Raw genomic sequence first — 15,306 nt, 5'->3', positions numbered from 1 at the left:
AATTCTGAACAAAAACCCTATTCACTAAACAATAACCCATTACCTATCTTCTGAGTCACTGATAACCTCTACTCAGTCTCTAAGAAGTTGCCTATTCTAGCTACCTCATATAAATGGGATCATTTGATTTTTGTTTTCTATCAAAGTTGTTAAGGGGATTCAGAAGTTAAGAAAGAGCATGAACTATCTATCATTCTACTGTACCCAAGTTCAATTCCCAACACTAATATCAAGCAGCTCACAACTGCCTGAGCTCCATTTCCAGGGGAATCCAACACCTCTAGAATCTGGGGTCACCTGCATTCACAAGCATGCCCCCACACACATACACATAATTAAAAATAATAAAAATAAACCTTTTTTGAAAGGGCTTTTAAAAGTTGTTGAGGGTTTTTCGTTTTCCTTTAATTATACTTTTGGATTTTTTGTGTGTATATACATATTATATGGTATGGGAAGTCCTTCTGTATATGTGTTGCTTTTATTGGTTAATGAATAAAGAAGCTACTTTGGCTTGTGATAGGGTAGGATAGAGCTAGGTGAGGAAGACTGAACTGCTGGAAAGAAGGCAGAGTGAGGGAGAAGCCATGTAGCCCCGCTAGAGACAGACACCAGACACGGGACGGAATGGAACCTTGCAGGTAAGCCACAGCCGTATGGCTATATACAGATCAATAGAAATGGGTTAACCAAAGATATGCTTAAGCTAATAGGCCAAGCAGTGTTGTAATTAATATAGTTCCTGAGTGATTATTTTGGGCGGCCAGGAAATGAACGAGCGTCCTACTACTACAATTATGCATATGGGGTCGTGTATTTGCACAGTACATATGTAGAAATAAGAGAACTTAGAGGAGTTGATTCTCTTCTGCCACATGGGTCCCTAAGATGAACTCAAGTCATCAGGCTTGGTTGCAGGCTCCTTTGCAGCCATTAAGTCATCTTACCAGCCCTGTTGTTTTGAAAACAGGGTTCTCACACAGTTAAAGTTGAGAATTATTTTGAATTTATGATCCACTTACCCCTAGTCTTGCTGTGGAGTTGAGAATTACCTTGAACTTCTGACGTACCTGCCTCCATTTGCTAAAATTAAAGGTAAGTACTATAACAGCTGATTTTATGTGGCGCTAGGGTCAATGCTAGGCAAGCATTCTACCTAATGAGCTACATACTCAGCCTCAAAAACAAGTTAATTCAAGGGAACTGTAAAGGTGGCTCAGTCAATAAAGTGCTTGCCATGTAAACAAAAAGACCTAGGTCCAGATCCCCAGCACCACACTAAACAAAACAAATCAAAAAAGCTTGGGTTTAGGTAGCCGGTCTTTAATCCTAGCACTTGGGTGGAATTCGAGAGTGAGTTCGAGGCCAGCCTGATCTACAAAGCAAGTTCTAGGACAGGCTCCAAAAGCTACACAGAGAAACCCTGTCTTGAACAAAACAAAAAAGAAAAAAGAAAAAAAAGCTTGGGTTTGGCATTAAATGTCTGTAATCCCTACGCTACAAGACAGCCTAGCTCCATTAGTGAGCTCCACATATTATAATGTTTGAAAGACTGTCTCTTTCAAATAAGATGGTATCTTACTCAAAAATAAGATGAAAAAATAACTGAGAAAGACATTGATGTTAACCTATGGCTTCTACAAATATCCACAAATACAATACACCCCACACACAGAAAGTTGTCTCAAGGCTGGTATAGTGGTGCATGCCTATAAATCCTAGCATTCAGGAGGCAGAAGCATTGAGACCAGCCCAGTTGATATAGTAAGTTTCAGACCAGCAAAGCCTATAATGTAAAACCCTGTCTCAAAAAATAAATAGACCCTTCTCGTGCCACATCCAGGCATGCATTCAACCTTGCAGCCCATTTAGGTCCAGCACCTCTTGCACCAGGGCCCAGCGGGATAAGAGTAGATCTCATCGTTCATTGAAGACACTTCTCTTTTCAACAAACAGAAAACTACACCAAGTCAAAGTGCAGAGTACAAGTGATCATGTGTTGCCTAGCCCCAATTGATACAACTCCTGCACCTAAAGTACAGGGAATATATCAAAAAAGGGGGAATAAAAATGTTAAGAGCTTTAGAACCAAGAAATCTGCAGTGAGATTATGTTTCCTAGAAGTGATAAGAAAGCATCTTCACCCATGATATCTCAAGATCTGAAGTACAACACCAATAGACATACTAACATGGAGGAGGAAAATCTCGGGGTCCCACCCCTAAACAGAGAACTACGGGCAAATGAAGAATGCTGAGTGGGAGGAAATCAGGAGGAGCACCCTAGATTAGTTATCCAGTAATGATCAGCCCTGAAATCATGTATGTACACATAACATTAAATGGACTGAGTGTGTTGTATTTATATATTTAGGTAAATACACACACACACCCTAATAACAGAGAAAGTGACCATGAGCAAGGAGGGGTACATGGGAGGACTTAAAGAGAGGAAAGGGGAAGGGGAAAATGATGTAATTACATTTTTATTTTTAAATTCTTTTTGTTTTGTTTCTTTCAAAATAGGTTTCTCTGTGAAACAGTCCTATCTGTTCTGACACTCAATTTGTAGACCAGGATGGCCTCGAACTCAGAGATCCACCTGCCTCTGACTCCAAGTGATGGGACTGAAGGCATGCACCACCACACCCAGCTTATATCTTTAAAAATTAAAAAAAAAATCTCAACAAAAAAATTAATAAGCTAAATAGATGGCTTAGTAGTTAAGAGAGATTACTCTTCCAGAGGACAAGTTGTTCCCAATACCCACAAGGGAGCTCATAAAACCATCTGTAACGGCAGTGCCAGGATATAAAGAATGCACTCTCCTGGCCTCCGTGGGTTCTAGGCAGAAACACGGTACATATACACACAAGGAAGCAAACACTCAAAACACATAAAATAAAAACAAACATATCTTGAAAGTAAATAAAAAGTTGTTTCTGGCTTATTTCACTTAGCATAAGGTCCTCCAAGTCCATGTAAGTTACACCACGCGTCAGAATCTCCTTTTATGTCAGGATATCTTACTGTGTAGGTAGGCGTTGACTATTTTGTCATCTGCTGAGAAATGAATTAAAAATAAAGTAACATGTCACCACAATTTTTAAAAAATATGGCAACAGTAGATATTTTAATATCACAGTCATAAACTGTTTAATGACAGAGATACATTTGTAACACCTGGAGTGTACTTAGACAAACTGAAACAGCTACATTGTCATTAAGCAATATTATGATACTATGCTCATATACATGGTATCACTGGCCAAAACTTCATTATACAGTGCCTCATTTCATTATGTAGAAATTCCTTTTCTCACTTCATTTCTGTCATATTTTTGTGTCACAGAGGTATATTCTGCTATAGTATGGAACTATGTGATTATTTTAGAAATTTATCAGCTACATGGGCTGATAAAATGGCTCATCAGTCATGAGCACTTGCTACACAATCATGAGGGCCTGCATTCTGATCATCACCCATTTAACAGCCAGGCATCTTGCAAATCCCTGTACCTACAGCTTGAATGGATTGGAAACCCAAGTTTGGCTTCCTACACACACATGCACGCGCGTGCGCGCACTCATGTACTCACACACACACACACAAATAAATAATTTTTAAATTGTGTATTGCATGCGTGTGTGTATGTGTGTGTGGTTTGGTGCGGAGGTCAAAGGACAACCTGCAGGAGTCAAACTTCTCTCCACCATGTGGGTCCATGGAGAAGCAAATTCAGATCATGAGACTTGGCGCAAGCACTTTTGTCCACTGAGCTATCCAGACAGCCCAATAAATAAATCTTTTAAAAAGAAAGAAAAGAATCAGCTCTAACTTCTATAACTTTTGAGATCTCACTAGATTTATCTCTACTTTTGTCATTGAGAAAGAACGAAGAGCAGATTGCAGAGGTGCACAGCTGTATACAGGACCATCAAAGAACGATGAAGACCACAACCCAGTAAGTGACATAATGACACTGGCACTGCTTCCTCCAGTTTTAGCTTCAAAACAACTTACCTGAAGTTATTACAGTAAAGAACTCATAAATTCCAACACGGTATCTTTCGATTATAAGACCAGCCACCTTCAAGCTAAGCACAGTGACACATGCTTATAATCTTAGCTACTCAGGAGGCTAAGGTAGAAAGATCATTGACAGCCAATAGTTTGAGGTTATTCTGAACACAGCAAGATCCACTTCCAAAGAAAAAGAAAGAAAGAAAAAGCAGGAAAAAAAGGAAAAGCAGAGCATGGTGGTGCACATTTACAAACCTAGTACTCAAGAGGCTAAAGCAGAAGGACCTCAAATTCCAGGTCAGACACAGCTACAAATCAAGGCCTGGTCTTAAAAACAGAAAGTGTAACACTGTGGCATGTGTCTATAACCCCAGTACTCAAAGGCCAAGTTGTTTCACTGTATCTTTTCCTCTTTCCTTAATTCGTTTGATTATTAAAATCTCAGCTCTCTGGAAACTATCAACCTAGGTGTTAGGCATACAAACAAAACCAGTGCAGAACCTCTGTCCCAAGGCACTCATACAGCGTGACGCATAGACAACTGAACCATTTGATATGTGCTATAATAAAAATATGAATAAAACCCTGTGGAAATGACATAAGTGTGCCTAGGAATTCTGGGATGGCCTCTCCAAAATAAAGCACTCCACAATCTGCTGGACCTTTTTCTTGATTTAAGGTATTTAAGGTATTGCCCCACTGTAAAGATTTCACCAACCTGGGAAGTAGAAAAAGACAAGATCTCCTGAGTAAATTGGGAGCATGGAGACCTTGGGAGAGGGTTGAAGAGGAGGGAAGATGCAGGGAGGGGAGCAGAGAAAAAAATGTAGAGCTCAATAAAATCAATTTAAAAAAAAGATTTTACCAACCTGTAACTTCTAATTTACAGAAAGACTCTTCATATCTATAGTGACATAAAGACTTCAAAGCTAATCAAACAATTCTTTTTTTTTTTTTTTTTGGTTTTTCAAGACAGGCATGGGTCACCACTGCCCAGTGATAAACCATTTCTAATTAGCCCATAATTCATTGTATTAGCAGAGGAATTTTCCTTGTTGGTTTTTCAAAAGCAAATCTACTTTCTTCTTTATTTAAAGGGTAATAACGAAATAAATCTAAAGTTCTTGAGCATACAACTTCAAACTGTAAAGGTCATCTTAAAGCAAAAAGAATTTCAGATTTGAGAAAATGTGTGATTTGGGAAATCTACTAAAACCTTTACATGGCCAACACTAAGATAATGGTTACATGTATCCATGCAAGAGAAAATCAGTACCAAAAAGAACACTTCTAGCTACACTAAATCAACAAGTGGCTTTCTTTTCTATCACTAGACTGCCTAAACACTCTCAATTCTACCAGAACCTAAGGCGAAAACCTTAACCAATTCCTCAAAAAGAGGTTTTAAGAAATAATCTGTGGTGAGTACAAGATAGCAAATGTCAACTAGAGAACAAATCACATGCTCAGGCAAAACTGAAAATTTTAATTTCTAACACCCAAGTTTCTACCAAAATTCTACACAACTAGCTCACACCATAATAAATGAGACTATCAATAGGATTTTAAAATAAATGCAAACCTTGTTCCACAATCTCAACACTTGGAGCAGCACCTGGAACGTCTGTTCCGAGATGCTCCACTCCACAAATCAGAAGCAGTAGAGCTTCGACACTGCATTTCTTTGTCTCCATTTGTAGGAAGCTATAAGTTAGCAGATGTACTTTAGGTCTCCATCAAATAAAACAATGCAATAAGGAGAGTCAGGGCTTTCCTTTTGGTTTGTTTTCTTATTAAAAAATATATTCAGGTCCCATCAAAATAAGAATTTAGGATGCAATTTTCCTAAAGTGTGTCTAGGAAAATATTTTATCCTCTAACACACCCGAAGAGAAAAAGCGGAGTTCTTTTCATTTAAGACCAGAATCCAATCCTTTTCCAACTTGAGAGAAAAGAACAGGAAATTAATTATAACCTAAATATTTCCACGATCTTGCAAATAAAATTATAAGTTAATTATACGAACAAATATGAATTCACTGCTAATGTTCATTAGTGAACGGTAATAGAAAATAGTTCAAAAATCGCCAGAAACATAAACTACATTCAACTGTGACAGCATTAGTATTTTAAAATATTTTTTAAAATCTTTTATGTGACATTAAAATTCCAGAAAATTAAGCTGGCAACGACTTTCTTGAAACTAAGAAAGTGTTGTTGTAAAGCATTTTAAATATCAAAGGCAGATTTTTACGTCAAATGAATTTAGATTCTACCGATCCTATGTGATAAACAAAGGAAGTTTCATTGAATTGTGACCAGAATACATTCGAATTTCTTAGACAACAAACGTCTTTTCTGACTCACCAAAGCTATTGTTCAAGGGAAACATGACCCATTAATAAGAAATTGTCAACCCTACAGCCTAACCCACATTTCTCGTGGGCATTTTATTTCGATCATCTAGTTCTACCATCTCTTCCACAGTCTACCCCTGGAGATTTGGGAATAGCTGAGTAAATGACAGTTGATTTCGTTAGCACCTGTCGCCATTCTCAGAAGCACACAAGTGGCCAAAACAGCCCGTAATTTTTTTTTCTTAAGATTACGATTCTTTAGAAAGTGGAACTCCCACGGCGTTCACCAAGTTTTCGAAAGCCCGTGTTTTATCAATTTCTCCCATTTTCAAAAAGTAGCCCTGCGGCATAGATCTAGTGCGTGCAAGGGAGGGAGTTATACAATGAAGTGAGAACTCGGCAAGAAAGCCCTCCACGCCAATACCACCACGAGAAGGGAACACAGCTCGACTTTTCCAGCGAACTTAGCACAAAGCCAGGCGAGGACACCGGCTGCCCCAGGCTGTGGGAAGACTCCCGGCTCTCGGGGAAATGTCAGCCTCGGGGCTAAGGGAGTTCCCACCTCGCGCACAGTCCCGACGCAGCCGGGCTGGGCGCTGGTCGGTCGCCCCCCAGCAAGGGCCAGGCAGGGACCAGCCCTGCCCACTCGCGCTCGCGTCGCGCCTCCCCACGCCCCCACCCGCGCGGCGGGAGCCCCGAGTGTCGCGTCCTCCCCTCCCCTCCCGAGACACAGTCTGTCCTTTGTCTGAGTGCGGACTCTCGGCTCGGTCCCACCAACTTGTGTGTAGGTCCCGTCCCACCCGGGCGCTCGCGCCGCCCCGCCACACAAAGGAGACTTGCGGCGCGGAGCTGCCGGCCCCGATCGGCCACAGGAACGCCCCCAGCCCCAGCCCGGCGGGAGCAGGCTCCCGGACAGAAGCCCCCACCGCCGGCCCCCTCCCGCCCGCATCTCCGGGGACCCACACAGTCCACTCGTGGGACCGCGTGGACCGACCCGCACCTCACGACCCCCTCGGAAAGGTCTCCCCTCGCCCTCCCACCGCGCCCACAAAAGCGGCGCCCGGGTGAGCCCCGCTTGGGCGATGCCGGAGACTGGCCGGGCAGCCGCGCGGAGGTCCCGCGATCGCCGCCGCCGCCGCCGCCGCCCCGGGGCGCGTTCCAGATCCCTGCCTGCCGACGGCCGATCGCGAGCGCTACCTTCGCCCCGCGCGCCAGCCCGCGCCTCTCCCGCGCGCCGCCCCCACGCGCCGCCGCCGCCACCGCCGCCGGGACTCCACTGCCTTCGATGTCCCACTGGGTGTCGGACGCGACCGGACCGAGCGCCAAACGCAGCAGCCCAATCGCCATCGCTTTTATTTGGCCCCCCCCAGCACAATCAAGCGCCGCCCCGATTGGCGGATGCGAGAGGGCGCCCTCCAATCAGAGGGCCCGTCGGGCTGGGAGCCTTTCGGGCGAGTCCCAGCCCAGAGAGCGCGAGGCTCGCAGGCGGCAGCGCGTGCGCGAGTGACAGGGCTCGCTCGGAGGAACGCGGCTGGCTGGGTGGAAGCGCCCCGGTCGCCGTCTTTGTTCTTTTGCCAACGTGCGGTAGCGCTCAGGAAAGCCGTGGGCAGGCACGCGGGGAGCCGGCGCTTGGCGGAACCCGAAGCCCGCATGAGCGGGAGGCGGGGAGGTCGGGGTGGCGGGAAGCGGCCGGAGGGCGGGCCAGCTCTTGGCGGGAATAGGCGCCGAGTCGTTCTCGGGAGGGGGAGGGGACGGGCGGGCGCCAGAGCCAAGTTTGAAATAGTTCAAAACTCGGGGGTGGTAACAGTTTTAACCGCCGTCTTCTGGCGTGCACGTCCTGGGCCGGGGGTCCTACGCTCGTGTCGGCGCCGCGGAGGGGAAAGCGCGTGGCGGGCCCCGCGGGGCGTGTTCTGCCGGGCGGGCCGTCTCCTCGCGGCTGACAACCACCGGGCAGAGAAAGTTAGTGCGCTTCCTTTCGGCCCCCGGCGGCTTTGGCTAGCAAAACTGCCGCCTAGTGCCCTGGCAACGTTAGAAAAAGCGACATGACAGTGACTTCAGATTTCTCTGAAAGGCCTTCCAAGCCATGCTTATGGTTCTCAGCACTTGTCAGGTTTCAAATTGTTCATTAACAACTTTTGAATGCGGATCGCTTACCCCGTGTCAGAAAGATTGCAACATTTGTCAATGGTTAGAAACCATCTTGGGACAGAGGAATTAGAAAAAGTGCTTAGTATACACTCTGTCCTCTGTTGGATTATCTGGCAACGGAGTGAAAAGTATTTCGAATTTACTTTTAATAAAATGTACCTGTATGGCAAAATCCCACAGACCTGTAAAAACAGATTCAATAATAGTTCAGACTGAGAATTTATGACACTGGAAATTGAGTTGTGTTATCTGTATTAGTCATGGTTCTCTAGAGGATCAGAACTGATAGAATGAATACATATATGTTTGTGTGTGTATATATACACATACATATATACATATGTAAGCATGTACACAGTTATATATTTATAGGATTATATATAAGATTTACGTGTATATTTGTAAGATATATATTTATAAGGATAGCTTACAACCTGTGGTCCAGCTAGTCCAACAATTACTGTCTGCCAATGGAAAATCCAAGAATCGAGTGGTTGGTTGTTCAATCTGCAAGCCTGGATGGATGTCTTTGGTCTTTAATAAACACAGGAAACCCGAAGAAGTGGTCTCTTCTGCAAGAGGGACTGGATTTGCCAGCTAGAGTGAGGACAAGTAGGTATATCTTCCCACCTCAAAAGATCCAGATTAAAAGCCAAACAATTTAATTAAGAAAAAAAGTGCTTGCAGGTGTACCCACCCTCTTGGGTTTTAGTTAATTCCAGATATAGTCAAGTTGACCACCAAGAATAGTCAACAAAGTAGTCCTTCATGTATACAGAAACAAGTCAATGCCGAGAAGTATACATAGAATCTATAAGATTAAAAGCAAATGCAATCATATCCAAATAAAAACAAAATATGTACACCCAGAGTGCTCCATAATGTGACAAATCCCAGCAGCCATACCGAAGAATTATCAACATATTAACCTCTCATGGTAAGCATGCTTCTGGCCAGCTGCATCAGCGGCTTACACTTGCTTTTTTCCATAAACAGTGTGAACTCAGGAGGTAACTACTTATCTCTTAAGTTTGTGTTGCTATCTCATCTGTACTTTAATATTAACTATGATAGCATTTTATAGAGGAAAAATCAAGGAAATTATATTAGGGGTCATTAGTATAGAGATGGGGCTTCTAGTGAAATTCAAGAGTTGTAATGAAAATTGTTAGGTGTTTAGAAGAAAGAAATGGCCGGGCGGTGGTGGCGCACGCCTTTAATCCCAGCACTCGGGAGGCAGAGGCAGGCGGATCTCTGTGAGTTCGAGGCCAGCCTGGTCTACAAGAGCTAGTTCCAGGACAGGCTCCAAAGCCACAGAGAAACCCTGTCTCGGAAAACCAAAAAAAAAAAAAAAAAAGAAATGTTAAATATTTATACAAAACTTTTTAAAAAGGACATTTTAGCCAGCTTCAGAAAAAGCACAAGACCCAGAATGGGTACGGCAACAACAGTACTTGAAATAGACATGTACCAGTCATAGGTGGTTTTTAAACATAAAGCAAAGAAAGCCAGCCTACAAACCACAATTCCAGAAAACTTAGACAACAATATAGACACTAAGAGAGACTTACATAGATATAGTCGACATGGGAAGTAGAAAGTAGAAAAAGACAAGATCTCCTGAGTAAATTGGGAGCATGAGGACCTTGGGGAAGGATCGAAGGGGGGTGGGGAGAAGCAAGGAGGGGAGCATAGAAAAATGTAGAGCTCAATAAATATCAATAAAAAATTTAAAAAAAGAAATAGACATGTACATCTACATAGAGAATATAATTAGAGCTGAAAATTGTCATTTGAAAGAATGAGCAGAGTTAGTGTTTCTGTATTGTTTGCTTCTCCAATTAAATATAAAGTCAAGGTTGGAACAGTGAGGTTGAATGGATACCAGTGACTCAGCATTGCTTTAATTCCTTACAAGATAGTTTAGGCTATAGTGATGGGCAGATAAAAAGGGATAACTGGACCCTACAAATCATTTGCCTAGGTGTGTAACATCCTAAGGTCAGTTTCTAGCATAACTGAAGGAGGGAGTTCCACTTAGACATAAGAGAAGTAAAAGTATGCATGCAAAATGGTGTCCTCTCAGGAGAGAGAAGGGGAAGGGATACTTACTAGGTCATGGTCACGTATGACTTTAGTCCCAGCACACAGCAAAGACGGGTGGATCTCTGAGATCAAGACTACCCTGGTCTACAGAGTAAGTTCCAGGACAGCTAGGGCTACACAGGGAAACCTTGTCTCAATTTTTTTTAAAGCTATATTAATGTATTCCTGTAATTTTAAAAAGTAAAACTGTATAATTAATTTTTAGAGACTAATTTTTAAATACCATTTAAAACCGTGCATGTGTGTGTAAAAGTGTTGGTACATGACACGTGTGAAGGTGGTTCTGTCCTACTTTGGGGCCCAGGGATTGAACTCTGGTCATCAGGTTTACATGTAAGCACTTTTAGCTCCTGAGTTATCTCTCCAGTTATCTCTCCAGTCTTTGTTGTTGTTAGTTTCTTTGAGATGGGTTACATCTTATGTCAGTTTGAAACAACTGGAATCATCTGTGAGGAAGGAACTTCAACTGACAAAATGCTTCGGTAATATCTGTAGGCAAATCCACGCAGGGCATTTTCTTAATTTGTGATCGATCTGGGAAGGCCCAGCCCATTGTAGGTGGTGCCTGGGTTAATTGCCTTGGGTGCTATAAGAGAGCAGACTGAGCCAGCAAGGAGAGTCACACCAGTGAGCAGCATTCCTCTGCCTCTGTGTCAGTTCTTGCCTCCGGGTTCTTGTCCTGTGTGAGCTCCTGTCCTGATTTCATGGTGAAGTATTATATGGAAGTGAGTGAAATCAACCCTTTTCCTGTCCTGATTTCATGGTGAAGTATTATATGGAAGTGAGTGAAATCAACCCTTTCCTCCCCCAAGTTATTTTTGGTTACCATTTTCAGCATATCAATAGAAACCCAAAATAAGACATGGTTCTTGTAGCCAAGGTTGACCTCTGTCTCACAATGTAGCTGAGAATGATTCTCAAGTCCTGATCCTCCTACCTCTACCTCCCTAGTGATGGGATTATGGGAGTGTGCCACCATGCCTGATTTCAAATAATACTCTTTAGATTACAAAAGGTATATTTATTCTAAAACATATAATACAAGAAGGTATAATTAAGAAAGAAAATCACCAAAAGCTCCCTTCCTGGTAGAATTAGTCAGTCACTCTCACAGACCCCAGAACAAAACCCAGTTTCCCATTGTTACTTGGCTTCATTTTGAGAGAACTTCTAATTTGCAAATCTGATATAGAAAAAAATTAATATGCACAGAGACATATTAGGACATGTACAACAAGGTGTGGGCCACTTGCTGTTCCTAGGGACTCCAATGAGTTTATGAACTACACTGTGCAGCAACAACACACTCCCCACTGCTTGGCAAACTGAGATATCTGGTTGCTCTTTCTAGATCTGATTTGATTTCCTTGACAATGTGAAACTTCTCTACCTACTGTACTAATCTGACAACTTCTTTTTCTCTCTAGACTTAAGTTTCTCCAACTAAATCAAACATTTATCACCTGACCTGACATTTCATTAAAATGACAGTCACTTCATAGAAGCTAGTACTGCGTATACCAATTACAAAAAAGTATGACAAAATGACAATACTTATCCATGAATAAACAGACCAGAATCAATCAACAGCACTTTTTGGGGGGAATTCAAGATAGGAATTCTCTGTGTAACCACCCTGGATTCGTTCTGTAGACCAGGCTGGCCTCCAGCTCACAGAGATCCACCTTTTCCTGTCTCCCAAGAGCTAAGATGAAAGACCTGAGCCACCACCTCCTGGCAACAACATACTTTTAAAAAGGCTACTACTCTCCTGTTAAGTACTAAAACTCCCTTAGGTAGTTATATCATTTGTTGTCCAGTCTCTGCTTAACAGGAAAGTTTAGGGCTTGTCTCAAGTCCTGGCTAGAGTAGTCTGTGAGGCCGGATCATCTTAGCCATCTCTGAATTGTTTTGGGCAGTTTGTAGTTCAAAGCTGATCTTTAGGTATTGTTTTGAAGCTTAGTGGTGCTATCACAGTCCTGGAGGAATCATCATTGTGGTGCCCCATCCTCTTTATGGAGACTTCAAAGTTCGCTATTATGTGTGCTTTTGGTTCACTACAGAAAACTGATAGAGACTCAAACGCGAAATCATGTATAGGAAGGTAGGTAAGGCTTTTTCTAGAATTAGTACTCTATATGATGATTAATATGACAAAAGTTTAATATATATTAATATTTTAAACATTATTCCTTTATATCTAAGAAAAGCTGCTAAGGAGTCCATATAAAACCAAAGGATTATGAGATTAGTAACAATGAGATTTTGGTTTATCTTCTGTCCCATATCAGTTGGCTCTTCTAACATGAGACAGAGATTTTGGATTTCCCTTTAATAAACATGGTTGGGTTTAGAGAAGGAGAGAGCCACACTTTATCTCCAAAGTCAGCTTTGATTTTAATTAGACTGGAACTACAAAAAACAAACAAAAAAGATTTATATTATTTGTATGTAGAGAACAACAGAAACAAACATTTGGGAAGATTAATGACTATTTACCCGGATGCCGAAGCGTGTCCACGCCCCCTTCTTCTCTCCACCTCCCCCCCCCCTTGTTCCCGTTCACTTATTCGGCTTGTTTTGGATCGGGTCTCCATCCATCGTTCAAGCACAGAATCCTAATTTGTAAGTTTTCCCCCTAAATAAATAACGGTCTATCTCTCAGTTCTTAGCCAGTGTGAGATTTCTCTTAAGCGCCCGGTGTCTCTACCACCGTGCATGAGTGACAGATGGTGAAAGCTGCACACCTGGAGTACAGAGCACAACTTTAGTAACTCAGTAGATCGGAGGGTGTGTTTTTCAGGTAACTTCAGTTGGTCTGAGCTGCTTCCAGGTAACTCAGTTGGTCTCTACCTCTTCCTGGCAGGTTAGCTTATCTGAGAATGTCTATCAACAGTCCTTAAAGTTTAAATATGCTGGGAGTGGGGTCCTCAGTCTAGCAGTTCAGGAAGCCTTTCAGGGGGCCCTCTGGTGCATACTTCATCACTTCCTGGTGTCATTGTGTGTGTCAGCTTCCTCCAGGTGATGCGTCAGATCCAGGACAGACACACTGGAGGCAGTCATATGGAAGGCCTTGCTGGTAAGCTTTACATTCCACTCTGGGGTGACCTCACAGCCAGGAGATAAAGGGTTCTGGACAGCCGCAGACACCATGACAATTTCCCCAGGGGGTCTTCTGGATGGTGGTGTGTTGTGTAGTAGCTTCCTCTAAAATTAAATTTACATGTTGGAGGGAAGCTCGTTAAACACAGGATGCTAGAAATAAAACAATAGGACATTCTGAGTAGAGGTGAAATGTCTGGACTGCAAGGAAGTTAAGCTCAGGGGCTGCAGTCTCTGAAACTGACCAGATGAACTAAACAGATTATCTCCTGTGACTTTTAACCTTTAAGTGATACCTTTGATACAGGGCCTGGCATCACCCTCAATGACCACATTGTCAAGCTAATTTTCTGGTATGACAACAAATTTGGCTATGAAATTTGGCAACAAAATTGGCTACAGCAACAGAAAGTCCACAGACTCTAAGGCCTCTAAAAGGTAAGAAAGTCTAGACCAATCACCCCATCAAGAACAGGAGAGGAACAGAGTGGCTCTCAGCAGCTGGGGACTCCCTGCCCCTACTCAGCCCTAAGACACTGAGCATCTACCCTCACATCTTCCAGGTCAGACTTCCATAAGAAAGACAGGGACTTAGGAAATCTTTCTCAGTCATACCACTAATAAGGTCTACTACATGGGATGGAGAGATGGTTCCACGATTTAAAGTACTCGCTGCCTTCCCAGGGAACCTAGGCTTGCAATCTTCAGTAATTCAGTCCCAGAGGGTCTAATGACCTCTTCTAGAGTTCACTGCTCCCTGTCTCCCACAAAAGGATTTTATTTGTGTGCAGGGGCAGTCATGAAGGTCAGAAGAGAGTGCCAGAAGTTAGCAGCAGTTGTGACTGCCCAGTGTAGGTTCTGGGAACTGAATTCAGGTCCTTGAGAAGAGGAACAAGTACTCTTAACAGTGAGTCATCTCTCCAGCCATTATCCATTACTATATATTTATTTACATTTGTGAAGGAAAGGGAGTGCCCATCTCACAATGCATATGTTAGTAATATAAGAGTCTGTTTTCTCCATCCACCATTGGGGCCATAAGAACTGAACTCAAGTGTCAGATTTTTGTGGCCAACTGAGCCAGCTGAGCCATTCAACTGACCCCAAATCCTATTTTAAAGCTTTATCAATGACAAGCATCTATTGCAAAATAGTGTACATAGGTAACTACACGGCTTTAGCTCCTCCCAAGAATTTATAGTTTTAAGCTCAGGTGTTGTAGTCATCAAATGAAGTGGAAAGACAGATAATGTTGATAATATTTGATGAGTTTCACAAGTGTAACCTGTTTTGAAAATGGAAAATTCTGAAGTCAAATTCAAATTCTATGCATTTGGACAAATTAGAGCTCGCTGGGAATGTCTTAGATTACATCTGCTAAATGGAATACTGTATCTGGGCTGGGATGACGCTCCCTCAACCCTTCCACACACATAAGTAATAGCTTTGTTTTGGTTTTGTGGTGTTGGGGTAGAACTGTGAGCCTCCCCCACACTAGTCAATTACTCTAACACTGGGCTATGTCCCCAAACCCTTAATAAATAGATGTAATAAAAATTGAAAGAATACT

General features: G+C 42.7%; 1 protein-coding gene across 1 annotated transcript in view; it reads right to left on the bottom strand.

Annotated features, from left to right (window-relative positions):
* The window catches only part of Ezh2 (enhancer of zeste 2 polycomb repressive complex 2 subunit), a 64,285-nt gene extending 56,589 nt beyond the window's left edge, over positions 1-7,696 (bottom strand). Inside the window, exon 1 of the mRNA XM_057765024.1 lies at positions 7,578-7,696. The gene's annotated coding sequence lies outside the window, so the exon portion shown is untranslated. The remainder of the gene's footprint in view (positions 1-7,577) is intronic.
* Positions 7,697-15,306: the final 7,610 nt, after the last annotated feature.

Source organism: Chionomys nivalis, chromosome 1, assembly GCF_950005125.1.
Source record: "Chionomys nivalis chromosome 1, mChiNiv1.1, whole genome shotgun sequence".
NCBI classification, from domain to species: domain Eukaryota; kingdom Metazoa; phylum Chordata; class Mammalia; order Rodentia; family Cricetidae; genus Chionomys; species Chionomys nivalis.
This window is presented reverse-complemented; position numbering and strand designations above follow the sequence as displayed.